Raw genomic sequence first — 5,848 nt, 5'->3', positions numbered from 1 at the left:
GGGAATTAGCTGTGTTTGTATTATTCTCCTCGATCTGGCCTTATGGAATATCAGGAACAAATACACACTACCTTTATTCTTTTCCAGTCTTTCTTAATGCTATGACTTTCTGTATAAACTGTATTATTAAAATGTTTTTCAGAATATATCTTCTAACCATTTTGATTTGTGATTTAGTCAGCAGAATGAATTTTAAACTATAAATACAAAGTTCTCCACAGAGAAGTATGTGATATGCATATTTAAGACTTAGGATGGTGAAGTCAATATGCATATTTTTAGAATCACAGGACACCCTGGATTATGAACGGCCGACTAACAGACCTCTACATAAAAATAAACTCCAACAATATTATTACATTCAGAAATCCAACATACATACATACTTACAGTTGTTCCTCAGAAGGCAGAACTACTTTGCTCTCTCTCTCCACTTTTAGTAATTTATTCTTTCTTATCAGACTTATGTTCTAATGAAGCCATGTCTTTCAATGCTTTGGTTACCATAACAAATGAAGTTTTTTTAGATTTAGATTTAGAGATACAGCGTGGAAACAGGCCCTTTGGCCCACCGGGTCCGCGCCGCCCAGCGATCCCTGCACATTAACACTATCCTACACGCACTAGGGACAATTTTTACATTTACCTAGTTAATTAACCTACATTCCGTACATTTATGGACAAAATTGACTTATGGGCATGTGTAAAAATGGATAGACACAAAGTGCTGGAGTAACTCAGCAGGTCAGGCAGCATCTCTGGAGAAAATGGTAGGTGTCATTTCTGGTCGAGACCCTTCTTCAAACCTATCATATTGCGGGGAGTGGGGGGGAGGAAGACTGGAAGCAAGAAAATACAAGGACAAATCAGGGTCAGCAACAGATGACCTCAGGCAGGGTGGTTCCCTGATGGGCCAATTGTTGGCTTGGTAAGGCGAGTTCCCAAGAGGGATACATGTGTAAAAGTGGAACCTATATATTACCATAAAAGTGGTATCCAGCCTACAAAACACCATTTAGACCTTATTAGAGCAAATGTGAGATTGAATTGCTCTAATGATTCTGAAATAAAAAGCAATGGGGAATTGAGGTTGTTTTTGAGTCTGCACATATTGCTTTATTTTAAGTAATTTGAGTCTTATTACTTGGGCACTGTTAAGTTTAACTGCAAATAATATGTTTGGTTGTTTGTGGCTGTACATTCTGTGGAGCTCAACAAGTGCCAAGGTGATAATGTCTTTCAGATGTTATGAGATTTTGAGCATTTAGGTGCTGTTTTTACTTATCCTTTCATACCTCAGATGTAGGGAACAATGGCAGAAGACTGACAGACGAGGCAGTTTCAGATTTAGCACAACCACTAAGACTCCTATGCACGTTTATAGTCACATTCCCATCTTCCATCTTAGTGCACTGATTGAAACTAATTCGACCCCCTCTGAGCCAGTTTATCTACATCATTAAATAGGAAGGAACTGCAGATGCTGGTTTATACCAAAGATAGACACAAAGTGCTGGAGTGACTCAGCAGGTCAGGCAGCATCTATGGCGACAAAGTATATCTTTTTTTCTTCAGAGATACTCCCTGACCGGCTGAGTCACTGCAGCACGAAGGTAGACACAAAATGCTGGAGCAACTCAGCAGGACAGGCAGCATCTCTGGAGAGAAGGAATGGGTTACATTTCGGCACAAGAAGAAGGGTCTCAACCCAAAACATCACCCATTCTTTTTCTCCAGAGATGCTGCCTGCCCTGCTGAGTTACTCCAGCATTTTGTATCTATCTTTGGTTTAAACCAGCATCTGCAGTTCCTTCCTACACAAGTTACTCCAGCACCTTGTGTCTATCTATGGAAATCTCTTTGATGACCGTAGCTTAAAAAAATAGTTGTGGCTGTTGAAGTGCAGTCACCCCAGGGCAGCGTGAAGCACACATTGCCGTGTGAACCTCTGGGAATGCTGAGAATGGTGTAACAAGAGCATTGAATGAGCTGGACCTTAGTCATGGGTGGACTGGAAAGATGAAGGGTGCACCAGACTCAGACCAGTTGAAATCTGCACCAGACTCAGTTGCTGAGGAAGATGTGGGGTAGGGGAGGTCTTGGTGGCTACCTGATCGTACAGAAGAGAAACAGGATCCGTTGAAAAACAAACCAAGTTAAAAGAAAGAAAAGTCCCTTCCAAGAGCAGAACAGAACCTTCTTATGTTCCAGGGAGAGAAGGGGGAGTGAATTAAGCACTGATACAAGAACAAAATAGAGGAAATATTAGAAATACTCAGCAGGCCAAATATAATTTATGTTATTTTCATTGATACATGGAGTTTTCCATAACATTAATTAGGTTCCACTTCTACTTCACTTCACTTCCACATCATACGTCCAAGTGTTCCATTATAACTAATTTCACATGACATTCACTGAGGAGTTTAGTAAGCATTATAAGATATTCAATGAAAGCAAGTTTTCTTTTTAGCAGTTTGTATTTTAACTCACAAAAAATATTAACGTTTAAAATAAGTGACAAGGTGATACCACACTTGTTCCCTTACTGGAAAATAACCTTTGACATAAAAGACAAATATTCTTCAAAATATAGACTTGAAGTCTTTGCTTGAAGTCTCAAACTTCAATGGAGATACTTTGTTAGTTCCAAGATTCTGAATTTTATCTGTTATGAAACAAACATTTTGTGTCGGAATGAACTGCAGATGCTGGTTTATATCGAAGATTGACACAAAAAGCTGGAGTAATTCAACGGGTCAGGCAGCATCTCTGGAGGAAAGGAACAGGTGACATTTCAAGTTGAGATCGTTCTTCAGACGTTTAGTTTAGAGATAAAGCGTGGAAACAGGCCCTTCGGCCCACTTGAGTCCACGCCGACCAGCGATGCCCGCACATTAACACTATCTTACACATACAAAGGACAATTTACATCTTTGGAGTGTTGGAGGAAACCGAAGATCTCGGAGAAAACCCACACAGGTCACAGGAAGAATGTACAAACTCCGTTCAGACAGCACCTGTAGTCGGGATCGAACCCGGGTCTGTGGTGCTGCAATCGCAACTCTACCGCTGTGCCACCATGCTACCCATCAAACATTTTGCTTAGATTTGGTGCATAGGTGGAATTGATTTAATAGATCGGTCATCAATGGTTTCATTGCAGCCTGTGGCAACACCTGCTTCTGTGGATCTTGAGAATTGCAGTAAATAGTGTTTTAGAGGAATACTGACCATCAAGGAGATATCCATAATCATGGATGGACTAGAAACATGATGTGTACAATTTAAATTGGATTCCAGCTCAGAAATTGCTGCTGAGGAAGATATAGGGTGAACGTATATTTCAAAGGCCACCTGAACAAATGCGAGAGGAGAATAAAAGCATCCAGAGTAGAGAGTTAAATCATAGTCAAGAGTAGAGCAAAACCTCTTAAAGATGATCATTGAGGGGAAAGAGGTGGCATTTGCCCTTTGTGAAATTAGGATTCCTACAATACACAAATACATGGTTATTAATTCCAAACAGTAATTTTAAGACCATAGGTAAACTTAATGACCATGTTCTTTTTCACCAATAGCAGTCCATCCCAGCACACCATAATCATGTGTGAACTTGGAGAGTAAGGGCATCTGAAGCAAACACAATCATTGCAGTGGCAGATCATGCTAGACAACCATCAGGAAAGACAACCTTCAATGAAATATTTCCCCTTCCTACTGCAAAGTTAGTGAAGGCAATAGGACCTCTTGCTATTGCAACATAGATCACAAGTCATAACAGATCACTCTCAAATCTAAGTTATTACTATTGTGAATTGTTCAACTTCTCACCATCTTAAACAGCTTGGCCATACATTTTGTGGCCCAATCATTTTTAATAAGAAGAATCATCTTTTTAAAAATATTTTGCTTAACTTTCAACATTTTTCACTAATCGTTAATATTTTTATTTGCATTGAATTAAAAACCAGACCACCAATTTGTATTGCTGCTAATTTAAGGTGTCCTCAACCTATTGTCTGTAAATTGCTGAAATAATTTGATTGGCATTTAAATATAAATATTTGGAACAAAAAAAACAAAGTGCTGGTGGAACTTAGCATGTAAGGCAGCATCTGTGGAGATGATGTTTCAGGTTGGGATCCTTTTGTTTACTTGGATTTTCATTTTTACTTTGATACAACCCTTTAGATGTGAACTAATTCAGACATTATCCAACTATAAGCATCTATCTTGTCACCAGGTCAATGTCGAGATAATTGATGGCACTTATTTGTTTTTTCGGTGATTCATTGAGTGGAACACTTTTTCGTGACTCTGCAGAAGGAAAGTCTTAATCCAGCAACGAATCATCAATAAAATAACTTGAAAACCCTTGTGTTGACCACATGAGGTGAGAGGGTGCAGTGCTTTTAGGACAAGCCACATCGGAAAGAGTCTAGTTAATGAGAGAAAGCGCTGTAAAGACAGAAATTAAAATGAAACGTAGTCAATGGAGTATCGGACATATTATGAAACTAAGTATATGAAAATTACATAACTTCAAATTAAGGACAAAATAATTTGACAAACTTAAACCTAAAGAAGGAATCGATTGAACATATTCAACAAAGAGGCAAAAATGGAATTATAACAGCATAGCAGAGACTGGAGAAAATGCCATTATAGTAGTTGTTCAGGTCTGAGTCAGCCCAACGCACTTCTTTCATTGCAATAACCGTCAGCAAATACCATCCCGAACTTGTCTGGCTTCACTTTGCCTCTGTTAAGTTGCATCCTGCTCTCAACAGCCCACTGTTAAAATCTGCTGCAATATTGTCATGGTAGTTTTACAGCACCCAGTTATCTGCTGTCTCCACTGGCTTCATTGCCTCTATCTCTTCAATCTGCTGTTATATGTGTACCTCCTCAGAGGAGGGCATTCCGTCTCCATGGTGACTGCCCTGTTCTCACCCCAATTCACAGGCAGCGTTTTCTGCTTGAATTCCTCAAAGTGGTGGATAACCACAATTAATCATTTTCTCCAGTGTTGTATGTATTTTGTTTGAATATGTTACATTGCTTATAGTTGCAATACTTAGCCAAGGCTGATTCACAGCAGTGTTCTGTATGCCGAGTATCTTAAAATCAACACAACTGTAAATGTTTTTAATGGATAATATGAATTTACTGTAGAATCCGTTTTTAAAATTGGCCACCATACAAATCAATGAATTGACTGGAAATTATTTTGCTACTGTTAGACTTACTAGCTGTGTCTGACTTACTAGGCTTTTCTGAGTACTGCTACAAAGACTAAATAGAGTCGTAGAATCATACTGCCCTTCGACCCAACTAGTCCATACCGACCAACATGTCCCACGTACACTAGTCCCACCTGCCTGCGTTTTGCCCAAAACATAGCATAGTTGTTAAAGACTGGGAACACTCTGCTAATTTTATACACATTTCTATTATTAGTTTTCATAAGATTATGATAATAAAATTAAAAATCAACATGGCAGAAAATGAAAGTAAATAAACAAATACTCGTTTGGTCATGAAAAATGCCAGCGTGGATACAAACCGATCAGCCCACTGAGTTTATGTTGACCATCAAGCACCCATTTTTACTGGTTTAATCCAATCCTAATCCCATTTGATTAGAGTTATAGAGTCATAGAGTGATACAGTGTGGAAACAGGCCCTTCGGCCCAACTTGCCCACACCGGCCCACAATGTCCCAGCTACACTAGTCCCACTTGCCTGCGCTTGGTCCATATCCCTCCGAACCTGTCCTATCCATGTATCTGTCGAACTGTTTCTTTAATGATGGGATAGTCCCAGCCTCAACTACCTCATCTGG

This window comes from Rhinoraja longicauda, chromosome 13 (genome assembly GCF_053455715.1).
Source record: "Rhinoraja longicauda isolate Sanriku21f chromosome 13, sRhiLon1.1, whole genome shotgun sequence".
NCBI lineage: Eukaryota > Metazoa > Chordata > Chondrichthyes > Rajiformes > Arhynchobatidae > Rhinoraja > Rhinoraja longicauda.
Note: the sequence above shows the minus strand (reverse complement) of the source record.